Source organism: Mastomys coucha, unplaced genomic scaffold (genome assembly GCF_008632895.1).
Source record: "Mastomys coucha isolate ucsf_1 unplaced genomic scaffold, UCSF_Mcou_1 pScaffold3, whole genome shotgun sequence".
In the NCBI taxonomy this organism is placed as follows: Eukaryota; Metazoa; Chordata; class Mammalia; order Rodentia; family Muridae; genus Mastomys; species Mastomys coucha.
Window position 1 is genome coordinate 24,908,567 of NW_022196909.1, and position 18,882 is coordinate 24,927,448.

At 39.8% G+C, this 18,882-nt stretch overlaps 1 long non-coding RNA gene across 1 annotated transcript in view; it reads right to left on the bottom strand.

Moving 5' to 3' along the window:
* Nucleotides 1-277: 277 nt before the first annotated feature.
* LOC116075250 overlaps nt 278-18,882 on the bottom strand; it is a 37,393-nt gene continuing 18,788 nt past the window's right edge. The window contains exon 2 of the long non-coding RNA XR_004112486.1: nt 278-2,351. This is a non-coding gene — a long non-coding RNA (uncharacterized LOC116075250). The remainder of the gene's footprint in view (nt 2,352-18,882) is intronic.

The following is an 18,882-nucleotide window of genomic DNA, read 5'->3' on the forward strand; positions in this document are numbered from 1 at the left end:
GCATTATTTGTGCCCATGCAAATGAGAAGTTTAGAAACAGTGGCATCGTGACATTTGCTTGATCATGTGTACTCCACATGCACATGGATACAAGAAGGTTTGAGCACTCAGCTTTTGCCCGAACTTTTTTCCCATCTAGAATTCCTCTCTAGTTACACAATAAGGGCAAAAGTGAGTTTTACTTAACTCGCAATTTAAATAAGTCAACAAGAATTTTCAATTATATCTGAATTTTAGACGTCTCCCCTTCGCAAATAAAGTCACACATTTCTTCAAAAATTAATCATTTAATAAGATTTAAATATTTGGAAATGCATGGACACCAATCTAATTAGTATGCTGTTTAACACATTTCCAACCACCTGCTATTCTGACACTACGCTGAGTACATACTCTCTCCAAGGCCAATTAGGTTCTTCATCTGTGAAGGGTGTAGGAGGTGAGAGGTTATTGTTTCTATGTAAAAGGAAAATATCATATTCATTATTATCACTTTGCAGCCTGCTTTCTCTGGGATGCCTTAATGTTTTTGTCACATTCATTCCTTAGCCTCATTTAGTAGACTTTCTCTCCTTGACAGCTGTTAGTCACAAGATGCTCCGAGTCAGAAGTCATTAGCTAACATGACATCCATCTTCCTTCAAGACTTAATTGAATCGCCAAGAAATAGTAGAGACGAAGTTTTATATTAAAATTCAAAGTTTATATCAGCCATGAGTTTTTCTTTTTAAAGGATTTTTTTTTTCTTTTTAGTTACTTTTAGGTGTGTCCCACAACATGGGTTGTATGCCTCATGTGTGTGCAGATGCCAGAAGAGGACATCAGATCCCCTGGAGCTGGAGTCTCAGGTAGTTATGATCAGTCTGACATGGGTGCTGAAACACGAACTCGGGTCCTCTGGAAGACTAGCAAGCGCTCTTAACCATTGAGCCATCAACCCATGCTACCACGGCCTAACAAATCGAATACAGGCTGCCTTAATCATTGTTCCTCATATCATCATAGGTAGAATGGACTGTAATGGGGGTTAGTCTGATGCTGCCTACATTCTAAAGCTAAATACTAGCTTCTCAAGATGTGGCTGCCCCTGACAAGCAGTTCTTCATATGCAACCTTGCTCCTTAATTTAAAACTATTGGTTGAATAAAGAAGCCTATGGCCTATAGCTGCGCAGAAGAGAGGTAGGCAGAGCTTCGGTTCGCAGGCTTGGGGCCTGAGGCAGAGATCATGAGAAGAGGAGAGAGGAGAAGACAGGAGAAGATGACATCAGGTAGGTGGAGCGTGAGAGCACAGCCATGAGGCTGGTCAGTTGGAGTTGGAGAGGACCAAAGGGAACATAGCAGGTGATAGCTCAGATTTGGTGATAGGGAAGTAGATAAAATACCATAGAGAGTTGATATCTGGCGGCTCTGGTACTCTAAAGCTTATTATAAATATAAAGGGTTGTGTCATTTATTTGGGAACAATATGATCAAGGATGGGGTAGAAACTTCCAAGTAATTTTTACTACAACATGGACAATAAACATTTCATTATTAACTAAATTGCCCCCCCAAAAAAACATATTTAGGATGAGAAATAGGGGAGCAGACATATGAGTATGTTTTTTTTTTATTCTGGTAATCTTAATTATGAACTCTAACTTGGCTTATATCTAAGATTTTTTTTCATAATTTGTTTTTATCACTATAAAATAGTGGGAAGTAATTTTAAAGCATGAAACTATTCTGTTCTTTAATTTCAGGTCAAACTGAATAACTATGAGTTTGAGTGATAATAGAGAGAAGAGCATTTGAAATACATCTAGACACAATGATTTACACAGGCTTCAATTCCATAGAGAACAACCAAGTTTTAAAACATGAACTTAAGTGCAAAGAGAGAGACTGAAATTTTGCTACACAGAACAAAGAAAAAAGGCTTCAGCCTACAGTTCTGAATTCTTTCTTCCTGTTGTGTTTTTGCTCTTCGGTCTAACTCACAAACATTTATCCCATTATCTCGTGGGTAATTCATTGAGTTGGGTGGTTAATTTTTATGCCATTTTGGATGTTGTCTTTTGCCCACCTCAGCCCCACTTTCATTCTTCCTATTGGGACAAGGGAATTGTATTCCATTCCGGTAGAGCCTCCAGACTCTGGCTTACTTCTCTCTGCAACACGATTAAATTGCCTGCATTGTTCCAGTGGCTGCTCCTTCCCTGGAGCCAAGTTGGCAAGGCTTTGTTTTGAGCAGCAGTGCTTTAATCTGAGTGCCGAAATGGAGCTTTTAACGCAGTGCTGGGTAGAGGATCTTGAAGTAAGTGCAAGGTCGAATTGTTTGTTGTCATTTTCCCTCAGTCCCAGATAGCACTGAAAAAAAAATTATAAGAGAATGTTTTAAGGCAAAGCTGATAAATGGTCAATCCCATATTCCTGACACTTGGATTCCACTCTGCCAGAACTGATCTGCCCGGCGGCAAGGTGAAACTGTCTCCTCCATGTCCACAGACACTACTTGACCTTACCTCCAAAGACACACCCCAGGCAATATGCTTCATGTTAGGACATAGACTCCCAGAATCTAGTGTGAATCAGAAATATTGCTCTGCTGAATTCTGCACTTAATTGGTTTCTTTCACAGTTTTAACCAAAAGATGCTTCATTTTACTCAGGAGACAGCATGATCCTTGAGAAAATAGAATCTGGTGACATCCTAAATGAGGGATTCCTTTATGAAGCCTTCTGTTGGGTGTGGAATGAATGTTACATAAAGCACTTTGAAGACACCATTTTCTGACAGTAGCTTTCATTTCTTTATCATCTAGGACCTGTTATATAACAATATTTGTTTTCCGTGGAGCAGTGAAGTTGGTCAGACAGCTCTCCTCTCAAGCGTCTAGAGTCTAGTGGGCAAATTAGATACACAGAGTAGGAGCAGGAACCATTGAGCACAAAAACAAATGAACTGTAAATGGTTAACAATCAAAATAATCATGCTTTCTGTTGTGGTTTGAATATACTTGGCCCAGAGAGTCGTATTACTAGGAGGTGTAGCCTTGTTGGAGAAAGTGTATCACTATAGGGGTGGACTTTGAGACCCTCTTCCTAGCTGCCTAGAAGACAGTCTTCTCCTGGCTGCCCTTGGATCGAGATATAGGCCTCTTAGCCCTTTCAGCACCATGTCTGCATGGATACTGCAATGCTTCTTGCCTTGATCCTCTGAACCTGTAAGCCAGCCCCAATTAAATGTTGTCCTTTATAAGAGTTGCATTGGTCATGGTGTCTCTTCACAACAATAAAACCATAACTAAGGCACTGTCTGAAGGAGTAAATTTGTACTGCATGTTGATGAATTAGAAGTTTCCAGAAGAGGAAATGTTCTTTGAAACAGAAGAAAAGAGGACTGTGGTCCTGCATGTCTGCATGTAAGCCAGGATGTTTGAGCAAGAGGTTGGATGTTGGACATGGAGGTGTGGGGTCCTGAAATCTTGTGGAGTGTTAAAATATTTAAAAACTAGCAAGAAATAAAGAAGACAGAGCAAGTTCTTTACCTTAAGTGTAAATGCTTGCTTGTTGCTAGTTCTTCTAGGAACATTCCTCCTAGCTAGCCCAAACTCGGGAATGAACATAGAACCAGGCCTATCCTATTAGAATGTTCCATACAACTAAGTCATGTGCTAAGTTCAAGGACAAATGGACGGCCCAATATGGGACCATCTCCATAAAAGTAATCACGGACTCAGCACCATGCATATAAGCCATTGATTACACCATCCCCGTGTTTACAAAGGCCTTCATTTGGTCCCATGATCTTCCAATGTTGTTTCAGATTTTTCACTAATTTTACCCTTGGACGTCTTTAAAAAAAAAAAAAAAAGTCCCGTGGAAAAGCAAGACACATACATGAGCACGTTTCATCTGCTCTGCTGGAGACACAGAGGCCCAAGAGGTTATGCTTACCATTTGTCCTAGTTAGGTTTCTGTTGCTAGGACAAAACCATGACCAAAAGGAACGTAGAGAGGGAAGCGTTTATTTTAGCCTGCAACCTACAATCCATCATGGAAAGAAACCAGGGCAGGAACTAAGGGCAGAAACTGATGCTGAGGCCATAGAGGAACATTGCTTACTGGCTTGCCTCTCCTGGCTGGCTGGCTGGCTGGCTTGCTTAGTTACTTTTCTTATGTAGTCCAGTCCTAGAAGCCTAGGCACTATAGCGCCCACAGTGGGCTGGTCCCTTCTACAACATCCAGCAATCAAGAAAAGTGCCCATAGGCATATATATGATGGATTCAACTACGCAGTTAAGGTTCCTTCCTTCCAAGTGACTCCAGTTCATGCCAAAAACTAACCAGCACAACATTCAAACCAGAACTTGTGTTCAGTGCAGTGGCTGAACACATATGCTTACAAAATATAAATAAGAAAATTCTGAAAAGCATGAGATGGACTCAAGAGATGGCTCAGTGGTTAACAGGATTTGCTGCTCTCAGCAGGATTCAGTTCCTAGCACACACATGGTGGTTCACAACTGTCCCTAACTCCAGTTCTGGGGCATCCAGCATCCTCTCTGTCCTTCTCTGGAGCAGGCCTGCTTGTGGTGTACATACATACATTTGGGCCAACACTCATACACACAAAAATAAATATCTTTAACAAACATGACAAAGAAAAGAGAAAAAACACATAAAATAGAATAAAAATTCAATTTTAATGCCTTTAGGTACAGTGTTCTTCCTTCAAACAAGGGATGCTTCAAATTGTGTAGCCGCCCAGGCTACCAGATGACATTATTTCCTTTTATATGGTCCCAAGTCATTAGGGAAATGTCAACTGGTTGTATGTGGCACTCTTCTATGGTTAGCTAGACGAAGTCATCTATCACAAGAGAAACAGAAGCTGAGATACAGAGAAACACATCTGAGAGTAGAGATAGGCCTGGCATCAGTGTCTGAGATCCCTGAGTGTGATGGGGCCCAAATTCATTGTACACCTGTCCAAATTAATTGTACACCAATTAATTGTTACACAACTCAACAGATTCCTCTTTTTCTTTCCCCTGTTTGGGGAAAGAAGATGTAAACAATTTGAGTTAGATCCCTGCCTCTTGACATGGGAGTCTTAACCAACACACACAGCCTGTATGCTTAGTATATGCAGATTGATTGTGGTGGTTGGGTGTTTCTTAAAATATCTATATTACATTTGTTTATTATGGAGTGGGACACACGAGTTCCACAGCAATATGTAGAGTTCGGAGTCAGTAATCTCCCCCTCGTCCCTGTACTCCAGGGTCAGACTCCGGTGTCAGGCACGGAGCCAGCACCTTTACTTTCAAGGCACCTCTGTGCCCTAGCTGATTTCACAGCCCCAGCAGACACTGTGTAGAAGCTTTAGAGGACTAAAGGAGGGTAATCTACAGTTCTGAAGTTTGTTTTTACAATTTCAAAATGATAAAAATTTATCTTATTTTAAAATATGTTTCTGGAAGAAGGAAGGCCAGTGTGATAAATGGGTATACACAACACCCAGCTTTAGAATACTTCCCAGCACCTCTGATGGCCCCATCAAAGCTCTCCGAATTCTACCCTGCTCATCTCCACCCTCGCCCCACAGGAAACAGTACCCTGAACACACTCTGCGTGCCTTCCCTTGGGTTCATCTCCTAATTTAGTAACTTTCACTGGTGATATATGGCAGGAGCGGCAGAGGCAGCTCTGAAACAGGAAAGGAGAAGTCAGAACCTGTCCTGTCATTTTTAGCAGGGGGAATTTGTGTGCCTATCAGAACACCGTTCGGAAAATAGGATTCTGTTAACAGATAAGCTTGTAAAGCAATTCTTCTTCACAAATAAAGATAGTACATTTTTGTTTCTATGTTTTAAATTTACTCAAAACAAGGATAAAAAGACAATGTAATAAAAGCCAGCTGTTCGTGAACCTTGGGCCTGTATTAAAGGCCACGAAATAGTGGACTTGCTCCTGCCTTAACAGTAATAGACACAAGGACATGAAAAGACATTTGGAGGAAGGAATAAAAACCATGTGCCATACTCTCTAATTTTTCTCCAATACACTCAAAAGCTATTTGGCACAGAGAACAGTATCTCTGACATCATATATGACTGTCTTCCATCAAATTTATTTTTAAATAAATTACACGAACAAATGAAAGAATACTTGGCCCCTACAAATCAATGCATAAGTACAACTCTTCAAGCAGTATGCTCTTAAATGTAAGCATTCAGTGATGGAGCTGCCTCTCCAATCCTTACACTCCTACAGCACAATGGGAGGTAGAAACAGAAGTTTCCAGAGAAGCTAGGCTGGCCAGCCTCAAGCTTGGGATGCGGCAGAAGCAACAGCAGGAGAGACCTTGCCTCAGTGAGGTAAGAATGAGAGAGTGACTCCCAAAAGTTGTCTTCTGACCTCCGTAATGGCATGTCCATGTCCGTACTCTCATATCATCATAAATACAAGCTTAGAAAAACACAAGCTTCCAGCAGAATCCTGCTTAAGTACTGTGAACATCCACACAGGACCCACTGGTGGTTAGCAGGCCAGGTTCTTCGTGCTGTACTGAGAACCAGTGTCCACTGGTCCACTACCCTCAGCTTAGTACATCAGCGGGTTTCTTGATACAATTCTCCCTCTTTTATATTTTTAAATTAAAATATATTAACATAATTTTTAATTACATAATTATATAATATGCCCTTGCCATGTCTCCTTCCAGTCCTGTCATGGACCTGCCCCCTTACATCCTATCAGAATCATGGCCCCCTTTTCTGCACTTGTCACTGATATATGTCTGTATCTACATCTGTCTATATCCATATCCATATCTATATCTATAACTATACATCTATCTAATCTATGTAGACATAGATAGATAAACAGATAGATAATAGGTAGATATATGATGGATAGATAGATGAATAGATAGATAATAGATAAATAGATATATGATAGATGGAGATAGATAGATAAATAGATAAGTAGATATATGATAGATAGATAGATAGATAGATAGATAGATAGATAGATAGATAGATAGATAGATAGATTCACCAGGTTTCTCAGTCTTCCTTCTTCATGTTGACTCACTCTCTCAGTTAAAACAGACCAGTAACATAGCTCATTCTTTGAGCTTCTCAGTCAGAACAGTAGCATTCTGTTTTCCACCAAGGTCCATTTCCCTGAGCACTAAGGATGTGAACACTTAAGTGTTTCTCAGCCATCTGTGTTTCATCTCTTGAGAACTATCTATTTAGTTCCCTGCCCCATTTTTAAATTGGGTCATTTTTTTTCTTAATATCTAACTTCTGAGTTCTTTAAATATTTTGACTACTAGCCCTCTATCAGACCTATAGTTGGTAAATGTCTTTCCCCATTCTATAGCCGGTCATTATGTCTGGATGAGGATGTCCCTTGTCATACAGGAGCTTTTCAATTTGAAAAGACTTATATGGTAGATTACATCTATCAATTTACATATTTTGGATCATCCCTGCATCTCTGGAATGAGCCCACTTGTTTGTGGTAGATATTTTTGACATAGTCTTTTATTTTGTTTGTAAATATTCTATTGAGAAATTTTCCATGTATGTCCACAAAGGAAATTGGCCTATAATTCTCTCTATTTGTTGGATCTTTGTGTGGTTTAGGTATTAGGGTAAATTGTGGCTTCATAAAAGAGTTGAGCAAGGCTCCTTCCTTTTCTGTTTTGGGGATTAATTTGAGGATTATTGCATTAAATCTTTTTTGAAAATCTTGAAGAATTCTGCTCTGAATTCATTAGGTCTTGGACTTTTTTGGGATGATAGACTCCCAATTACTTCTTCCATTTCTCTAGTGGTTATAGGCATGTTTAGATTGTTTGTCTGATCTTCATTTAACTTTGGTAGGTCACATTCAAGAAATTTATCCATTTCCTTTAGGTTTTCTGATTTGGTGGATGTTAAAGTCCTTATGATTAGTCCTTATGATGCCCCCCTTTTCATGTCTAATTCTGTTAATTTGCATTTCTTTCTCTCTGCCATCTAGTTAATTTGGTTAAGGATTTGTCAATACTATTGGTTTTCTCAAAGAACCAACTCTTTTTTTTTTCATTGATTCTTTGTTTTGCTTTTATTTTATTGATTTCATCCCTCAGTTTGATTATTTCTTGCCATCTACTTTTTGGGGGTGTAATTTACTCCTTTCATTCTAGAGCTTTCAGGTGTGCTGTTAATTTTCTGGTATGAGATCTCTCTGGTATTTTTATGTAGGTACTTAGTGCTATGGACTAACCTCTATAGAAGTACCTTCATTGTGTCCCATAGGTTTGGATATCTGTATTTTCACTTACATTCAATTGCAAAGAGTTTTTAAATTTTTTCTTAATTTCTAACTTGACCCATTTTTCATTCAGTGGAGAGTTGTTCAGTTTCCATAAGTTTGTAACCTTTCTGTTATTTTGTTTTGTTTTGTTTTTATTAGAAATTTATTTATTTACATTTCAAATGATATCCCCTTTCCCTGTTTCCCCTCAAAAAAAAAAAGCCCTGTTCCCTCCTCCTCCCCCTCCCCTCGCTCACAAACCCACCCTCTCCAGCTTCCTGGTCTTGGCATTCACCTACACTGGGGCATAGAACCTTCATAGGACCAAGGGCCTCTCCTCCCATTGATGACCAATTAGGCCATCCTCTGCTACATATGCAGTTGAAGCCATGAGTCCCACCATGTGTACTCTTTGGTTGGTGATTTAGTCCCTGAGAGCTCTGAGGGTACTAGTTCATATTGTTGTTCCTCCTAAGGGGCTGTAAACCCCTTCAGCTCCTTGGGTCCTCTCTATAGCTCCTTCTTTGGGACCCTGTGCTCCATCCAATGGATGGCTGTGAGCCTCTACTTTTGTATTAGTCAGGCACTGGCAGGAAACAGCTATATCAGGCTCCTGTCAGCCAGCACTTGCTGTCATCCACAGTAGTGTATGGGTTTGGTGATTGAATATGGGAAGGATTCCCAGGTCGGGCAGTCTCTGGATTGTCCTTCCTTCAGTCTCTGCCATACCTTTCTATTATTTTTTTATACCCAGCTTTAATCTATTGTGGTCAGATAAGATGCATGGTGCTATTTCAATTTTCCATATTATTGAGAAGTCTTTGTGCCTGTGATCAATTTTGGAGAAAGTTCTATGAGTTGATGAGAAGACAATACTCTTTTTTATTTGTGTAAAATATTTTGTAAATATTTGCTAGGCCCATTAGATTTATAATGTTACTTAACTCCTACATTGTTCTGTTTAGCTTTCGTCTGGATGATCTGTCTTTTGTTGAGAGTGGGGTATTAAAGTTATCACTGGGTGAGGGGCAATATAATTAGTGTTTCTTTTATGAATTTGGGTGTCCTTGTGTTTGGTGCATAACTTTTAGAATTTTGATACGCACTTGATGGATTTTTTTTTATGAGCATGTAGTTTCCTTCCCTAACTATTCTGATAAGTTTGAATTTGAAATCTATTTTCTCAGATATTAAAATGGCTGTATTTGTTGTTCTTCTGCCCATTTGCTTGGAATATCTTCTTCCTTCTTTTTACCCTGAAATGATGATCAATGCTGATAAGGTGTGTTTCTAGGATACAAATGAGAGATTGATGCTGTTCTGAGTCCAGTTAATTAGTCTGTGTCTTATTATAAGAAAGTGCAACCATTAATATTGAGACCTATAATTAGCACTATCTATTGATTCCTGATATTTTGTTGTTAAATGGTGTAAAATGTTTGCCTCTCTTTTGATTTTTCTGGTCTGGGATTTATTTATTCTTTGTGTTTTTCTGCATAAGTGAACCTCTCCAGATTGAAGTTTTCCTTCTAGTTCCTCTGTAAGTTAGTAGATAATACTGCTTAAATTTGGGTTTATTGTGGAATATTTTTCTCTGTGTCTATTGAGATTGACAGTTTTGCTCGTTATAATAGTCTAGGCACCTGTGATTTCTCTGAGTTTGTAAAGCATCTGTTCCAGGCCCTTCTGGCTTTAGAGTCTCCATTGTAATTAGAGAAGTTAGGTATAATTCTAATAGGCCTGCTTTTATGAGTTACTTAGTATCTTACCTTGCAGATTGTAATATTTTTCTTTGTTCTCTACATTTAATGTTTTGAGTATAAAATGTCACAGGAAATTTATTCCATGGTCCATTCTGTTTGGTGTCCTTTCTGCTTCTTGTACTTTGATAGGCATCTCCTTCTTTAGATAAGGGAAATTTTCTTCTATAATTTTGTTAAAAATATTTTCTGATTCTGGGTTTCTTCTCTTCCCTCTATTCCTATTATTCCTAGATTTGGTCTTTTCACAGTGCCTCAGACTTCATGGATGTTTTGGTTGTGATTTTATTTTTAGATTTAACATTTTCTTTGTATGAGGTATCCATTTCTTCTACCTTGTTTTCAAACCCCAAGATTCTTTCTTGTATCTCTGTTGTAGAGGCTTACCTCTGAGGTTTTTATTAGATTTCCTAGATTTTTCATTTCCAGTTTTATCTCATTTGGGTTTTCTTTAATGAGTCTGTTTCTTGATGTCTTGGACTGTTTTTATAACTCCACTGTTTATGTATATTTCACAGACTTCTTTAAGGTCCTTGAACATATTCATAATTGCTATTTTGAAGTCCTTGTTTTGTGCTTCGGTTATATTACATTTTTAGGGTCTACTACAGTAGGGTTACTTGGCTTTGGTGTAGACATATTGTTCTGGTTATTGTCTATCATGTTTTGATTGTGCTGGGGTTTAGGCATCTAGAGTTGAGGTGATTTTAGGTGTTGATGTTTGGTCTTGTCTTGGATGAGTGGGAGTTCCATTCTTTGTTTTCTGTCACCCTCTCTGGATCTTAGGAAAGTGTGCTAAAAGTGGGTAGCAGAGAGTTCTAGAGGTTGGTAAGTGACAGGGGGGATCAAGGTGAGCTAGGAGGAAAGACTGATAGCGGCTTCAGAAAAGATCAAAAGGCATCCTGTCCACACCTAGAAAAGGGGTCCTCAGGGACTTGAGATGTGTGGCAGGAATAGGAGATCCTGAAAGTAGGTTATATAGTAAGGCAAAGAATTATCCAAAGAGACGGGGATGAAAGGGTGAGGCTGACTTTGGGTCTATACCAAGAGTTGGAGTTTCCAGTGAAAGGAGTTGAGGTGGAAAGGCAACCACTGTTAGGAGGTTGTTATTGGCCTGTAGGTAAGAACAGGGAGATCATAAAGGAAGACAGAAAGGATAATGTGATTCGGCTACCTGAATCCCTGCAAGGGGTGCCACTTGGGGTCCAGGGTAGAAAGTATTACGAGTATAGGTGGCTGACACAAGAGAATAGGGGTTTGGCAGAGTTCCCAGGAAATGGAAGGAGAGAAGGATGAAGAAATGGAGAAAGAGAGGAAGAAAAGAAGGGATGAATGGAGGAGAAGCCACAGGGCAGAAAAGGAGACCAGGGAAACTGAAGTGGCAGGCAGGAAAGTGACAGACAGCCTACCATGTCCATGTGGGATGCAGCTATTGGATGTCATGTTCTGTTTCATCTGTGGTTCCAGCTCCAGATCTTCAGATGTGAATATATAACATGGACTGGCTGCACAAACCAGAAAAATAAAAAAGGAACCATGGGGGAGGAAGGACCACTAGAGAGTGGAAAGCAAGTGCTTTGAAGGGGCAACTGAGTAAAATGAGGGGAGCAGAGTAATTTAACTAGGTACAGGAAGGGAGGTCAGTGCAGAAGGAGAAGAGGAAAAGGGTAAAATAGCACCAAGGAGGTCTGAAAAAGCCATAAGCGTCCATATTATTTATTTACCTAAATTACATACACATTAATGTGACTTACCTAAATGACATCCAATATATAAAATTATATGCATGAACATACATATGTAGTTCAAATGGCTTTATCCCACTTGAATTGACAATACCCACACAAAGAGCATAGACTAGCAAAACTCCCAATACCAGGCCCTAGAAACACCCTCCCATTCAAGTTCTTAACCATGGGAATCCAAAATCTCCCAACAATATAGGACATTGCTATTGCCCTTGACTGCTTCGCAGAGGTTAAAAGTACACCCCTATTTTTGAAGACACCAACCACTTAGGATTTGAGCTGGCTCTGACCTAAAGGTCTCCTCCCTAAAGACCAGCTTTCAGAGTGCCGAAGGCACTGTGCAGCTTCCTGGGAAGGAAAGAAACGGATGCTGATGTTGCTTGAGTGGCCTCCCTCTCATTCTGAGTTCAGTGGCTTGTGTCAAGTCATTCCAGAACATGGCTAGGAAATACAAAACTAACTTTCATTCTCCTGCTGTAATTGTTGTCTGGATGTTTACTGCCTCTGTCTGCTAACCTAGGCCAAGTCCTGGAAGCTTCTAGCTTCCATACACTCTATCTAATATAGGCCTAGAATGTTTTCTGCCTCTGAGATTTGCGGATGAATAAGCTCACCCTTTCTTGTTCTTTCTGAACTCTGGCTGGCTTGTTCATCTCAGCTGTTCTGGCTCAAACTCCTCTCCCAGCTGACTTAATCAATATGGCTTTTCTCTGGGCCTCTGAATTGCTCTGCTTGGCCTCAAACTCTTGCAATCTTTCCTAATCTTCTGGCTCCTTCCCATTCTCTGGTTCATTCTGTCTTTACCTGTGTCTACTTTATTCTCTTTTCAGTCTATCTCTGTAAAACTCTTCCAGTAAACCCACCTCCCTCCCCTCTCTGTACTGCTCCACTCTCCCTGTCAACTCTACTGCACTGCTCTCCATGAACTCTAATGTATTCCTGTACTGTACTCTCTTCTTCTTGTACCATCTGTTCCTTAAGTAGCTTCCCTTTTCTCTCTTCTGGTGAGAGTTGGGCATTTCTCCTGTTCTGTCAAATCTTTCTCTGATTCATCACTCTTTCTGCCACCCTATTAGACATCACCTTCAAACACCAGTGCTTCCTTATACAAACTGACTTTAGCTTCACAGTTTGGGATTATAGCTGAGTACTAAGGGTGTGGCTTTATTCCAGCCTTAGGGATTAAAAGTGTGTGCTAAGGGCTCAGCCACACCTCAACTAGAAATAGGTTCAAATATCCCATAACATGACACTACCTATCTGAAGCCCAGCACATTTTCCCAGAATGTCCATAAATTCCACCAGTTACTTGTGTGAAAGAAAGTGGGGGGTATATCTTGATATCACAGCAAAGCCACATTCTCTAGTTCTACCCATTGAAAAAGATGTTTCTATAGCTATTTCTATTATGTCTATTTTAGAACTAATTAGCCCCTTCAGGTCCCAACACCTAACATCTCCTTGAATTACATTATTTAATTGTAGTTTGTAAAATTGCCTTGTAAATCAACGAAGAACTTCCTTCTCTGTAAATAAAATTAAGTGGTGCAATTAGTGCAATTCTAAGAAACAGGGGGAAAAAAAGTATGTAGATTTTTACTATGAAAACCAATTTTGGCCGGGCATGGTGGTGCACGCCTTTAGTCCCGGCACTTGGGAGGCAGAGGCAGGTGGATTTCTGAGTTCGAGGCCAGCCTGGTCTACAAACTGAGCTACAGGACAGCCAGAGCTATACAGAGAAACCCTGTCTAAAAAAACAAAAAAAAAAAAAAAATCCTCAAAAGAAAAAAAAAGAAAAGAAAACCAATTTTGTTCCTAATTCAAAAAGTCCTCATTAAAACAGTATGATTTTTTTACTCTCCCATTTTTTTATAAGTTTTAGCCTTCTCAACTATGGATCCTGTGTTTCTAATGTTCTCCAAATGCCCTGTACCATTCTCCGAATACATAAATCTGCAAAACAAATTTACCCATGAGCAGCTCAGGACTTTCTGGCATCAATTAAAAATAAGTGGTGTAAAACAAATTGATGAAGGATAATTTTAATGCAACATCATTTCAGCTTACATGCCTTCTATCTCTAAAAATAAGCAGACCTGAACAAACAAAAAAACTTCCCTAAGAAACAAACAAACATTTGTTCCATTCAATAAAACAAATTGCTTTTATGTTATCTGAAAAGGTTCAGTCAAACACAAATATTGGCACTGAAACAAGAACACATGAATACTTCTGCATAAGTGCTTTCAAAGCATTCTTTTGTGGGATTTAATAAAAATATGTTGCTGCAGTTGGAAAAATAATAGGACGGAAACTTTGTAACATACATTCGAATGAAAGGTAAGCTTTGTCGCCTTAGTAATGGCCTTTATGGGACTTATTCCTTAATGCTCTTGAAATTAAATACTTGAAAAAAGACTGGTTTAAACATAACTGTTAAAGCTCTAAAATATAATTTTTTACTTTAATCTTCTGTTCCAAATAAGTAGGGAAAAGCTGTTTCTAAATAAATAAGTCATTGGAAATTCTTACGTACCCAGTAGTTTTTAAGGGGCCTTGTCTTATCTCTCACCCCGAGTTTGTTTCCTCTTCAGTAGGTTCTGTACAAGTGTTCTGAATCTTCCCCCATTGCTCAGACCCAGTATTGCGTCTTCTGATTCACAATGCTCCATTTATATTACAGAAACTAACAGCCTCTCATGTTCTCTTCTCCCCTCCCCCAAATCTCCTTACCTTCCTACACTTACCCTTCATGTGCAGTCTTTCTGATCCCAGACTAATTTTGAAACTACGTTCCTTTATCCATCTTCCCTTTGCCTGTCTCTTTCTCTTTACAAAGATGATCTGAGGGTCTCCTTTTTCTTCTAGTGAAAAGCCATCAGACCACCGTTTAGATCAAACCAAAGCCCCCAAATCCTGTGCCTACAGAGGTCAGGAACTTCAGGCAAGTGAATAAAAAGCTAACCACTGTGGGCATAAATGGTGATGGATAGTTCACATTATTCCTAAAATAGACAGCAGGGAAAGGGCTAGTATCATCACTTCTGGCTTTATTTTAAGATAAATAAGAATTATATAAACTTTTCAACTTTTAAGTGTTGAAAATTAAGTTCTTAAACTTTCGAATCTAGGTGAGACAATGTCTACATCTGTCAAGCACAGCCTTGCTGTGTGTGAGGAGGTGGAAGACGGCCTTGTCTGTTTCTGATGTCGCCACATGCTCAGTGTCTGACTCCTGGTCCTCCAACCACAAGTTAAAGAAAAAAATGAATGTAGGTGGAACATTCTGGTCTCTTCTTTGTGCTTATCAGCCTAAACGGTGATAACCTTTGACATCAGTGACTGACACTAATGGCCGACTCACAAGTTTGAAAGTCCCTTGTCAGTGCTTTCCAAATACTCTTTCTCCTGTCTGTCCATTCCTTCTTCAACCAACTTACCTTCACACCTTGTATTCTGAGTGCTTTGATGATTTTATTCATATTATTCACACATGTGAACAGTTTATAAGGAGAGGATACATGGACAAGAAACTCCATGTGGCAATTGTCCAGAGAACAATATCACAGGCAAAGAGGAAGCTTTGTCAGTATTTCTGATCTTATATGTAAGTTTATATCACTGTGGTTAAGGGATTTAATGGGTATGGGTTTCAGCCTAGCCTTGGGACTTTTTGTAAAGGCTCCTCCCGTCTAAGGCCCTTCCTCTTCTTTGCAGCATCTGAGGTTTCCTCCTCCTACATCCCTTCTTCCCACCCTCAGAGACAGACTGAAAGACCTGCTTGAGGGACATTACTCCATCTCTCAGTCTCTTCAATAAAGGCTCAGGGATGTACTTATTTTTCTTCTGGCATGGTTTCTTACTCTCGATGAGCCAGATGCGCAGTCAGATAGACAGTGAGGAATCTGAGAAACCCAGGAATGATAAGATTAGCCTCTAGCTCTAGCCAAATCTGCAGCAGTAAAGACCTCTTTAGGAACTTGGAAAGCCATCCCTCTACCTTGGAAACACTGCTAATATAGCACACCAAATGAGTATGCTTCTGAATTCAGTTCTCATTGAACCTTCTGGCAACCTTTTATGTTTGATATCTCACTCCCAACTTGACTGCCCCGCAGGTTTCTAGTATCTAAGAAATAAGTTCCATAGAATTGTCATTCACGACCATTCATGGTCCTGTCTGCTGTACATCACTGTTTCTACACAAGGCCCTGGCCCTAATAGGATGCTTGTAATTTTTATTAAGAGTAAGAAACCTGAGTCATTGAGATCTCCTGTCTAAGAAGATTTTTTCCAGTTCACAAAGTCTCATCACTTAATTCTTAAAAGACAGCATTTCTGAGGCTCCACAGTGATATTCAGTGTTGGATATGGACATAAGAATTTTTTTTTGCTGATTTTAATAAGCTTGCCCACTTCTCACTTATGACTATAATTTTCATGGCACATAGCACTTGAAAAGGCTTTGCTTAAATTATCTCCTTAATCCACACAACAATCTTTTGAACACTTGCAGATGAAAAAATTGATGCCCAAGAAAATTACTTTGACTTTCCTAAGATCATATGGTTTATAATAAGTACAGATGGCTCTCAATCCCAGATCTGACTTTAAAATCCAATTAACATTTTATTACCCAGTCTTGATTAATTTATAAATGTAAATCTCCACATTGATCATCAAAATTCATGGTAAAGATTAATAAAATAAATGACCTACTTTTAGCATATTATGCTCCCTCAATACCATTTTCTTCCAGGACTTTTGTGTCTGTAAATAAGTATTTTATAAGGCTCATATAACAAAGACTATCCACAGACAGAGGAATGATGAATAGCACTGGCATCAAACAAAAGTAATAGTGATGGAGAGGTAGGAGGAAAGCATCTCAATAATTGTGGGCTCTGTGTGGAAGCTGCCTGTCAAGTGTGGCCTCTTTGTGTTGTCATACGAAAATCCAACTGCATCATTTGCCTTGTCCAGGACCAAAGAGAGCCCAAAAATCCTCCAATAGCCTTCCTGCTTAAATTACATACTCACTTACTTGATTGATTCTTATGGTTATAGAAGTTCTGCCTGTGTGTGTGTCTGTGGACCACATGGTCACCTGCTGCCAGCGAAGGCTGGAAGAGGCCAACAGATACCCTGGGACAGCAGCCACAGATAGTTACAAGCCTCTGTGTGGGAGATGGGATCGAACCCCAGTTCTTGGAAGAGGAGCTAGTACACTTAACCACCGAGCCATCTCTCCAGCTCCTCCTTCCTTCGACAATGTCACTCACCATGGATTCCAACACTAGAAGGTAGGAGCAGAGAGGTTCTAAAGCCACACAAATCCTATGTGTTCTCATACTAAGGAAGACGGAATGTGTCCCCTGAAAATCCTTCATATCTACATGGAATAGGAGGCTGACAATAGCCAACGTGAAGGAAAAAGTAACAAGATCAGCTCTTACAATATGCCATGATGCACTTCAGGGACAGCTCAGATGCTTAATTTAAAAGAAACTGGGTGTGAATTCTTTTCTTAAGTTGAAACTTTCCTTTCTTTGCCACCAGAGCCTTGACTCAGGTCTGATCCATCTAGGAAAATATCTCCAAAGAGGAAACACACACACACACATACACATACATACACACATGCACATACATACACACATACACATACATACACGTATGCACACACATGCATGCACATGTGCATATATATGTGCATGTGTATGCACACACACAGACCTCCCTTCATGTATAGAAGAGAAGGGAAGGGAAGGGAAGGGAAGGGAGGAGAGGAGAGGAGAGGAGAGGAGAGGAGGGGAGGGGAGGGGAGGGGAGGGGAGACTAAGGAGAGTGGTAGGGGGATTAATTGAGAAGGAGGAGCTGAAATCGATCTAATTTTTACCATATCTTTTTGTCCCTTCAGTGTTTACCCAGTGAGCACACTACATTTTCAGGAAAGTAGCACAACATGTATTGTACAGTGTTTTTAATCTGTGCTTCAAACATGCATCCTCTGTCACCTAGAAAGTCCTAATTTGGATATAGTTGCAAATAAACGCAAGAAGTCTGTACAAGGATAGTCAGAGCAATATTTATAATACAAGAGATTAGATGGGCTCTAACTTCTTAGCAGGTAAGATTTGGTCAATGTAAAACTCGATTACTGTGAAAGAGAAAAGTCTCCACAAACAAGATTGGTTGTTCACAAAAATGTCAAACTGAGTGGAGGTGGTGATGCCTGCCTGTAATCCCCACACTTGGGAGGCTGAGGCAGAATAACCAAGAATTCAAAGGCAGTCTGGACAAAGTGGTGAGATGTTTGTCTAGTACATCGAAACTTCAAGTCCCCTTGAGCAACCAAGAAGAATGGCAGGAGGAGGGGTCTTGAGCATCCTTGACCAGTGTACAAGTGCGGGCTTTTCAATGCTTCCCTTCTTCCACTCAGGTAGTGACAATGAGACATTTCTATTTATAATGTTTATGGCCTTAAGCTAGGCTTTGCTCCACAACTAACTTGTAACTTAGTCAGCCCATTTATACTACTCTGTGTCTGCCGCATGGCTGGTCACCTCTCCTCAGTTTCATACGTTGGATTTCTTCAGAATCTAGGTGGCAAGTCTTCCTGTGCCTGTCTATTCCTCAGAGTTTCTCTCTTCCTGCTGGATGTCCCACCTTCTAATCCTGCCTCAGCTTATTGGCCATCAGACTTTTATTGACAGGTGACTCTTCCAAACAGTACACAGAGATTATCCCCACAGACAAGCAACTCACAAGAAGGCATTCCATCCTTGGAGGTGGTTGGTTGGTTTGTTTGTTTGTTTGTTTGTTTAAGGACTTACTTCATAGGAAGGGATTTATGCCTGGTACTATAAACTGTTTAAAAACAAACAAGCAAATAAAAATGTGAAGAAGTTCACAGGCTTTTTGGAGGAACTGAATATACTCATTTAACTAAATTGATATAACATCAAACTGCCCTATGACCTGGATATGGCAGTTTCCAGGTAGCCAATACTTTTTAAGTGTCCTAAGAATGTGTAGGTGAATAGATAACAAATACATACATACATACATACA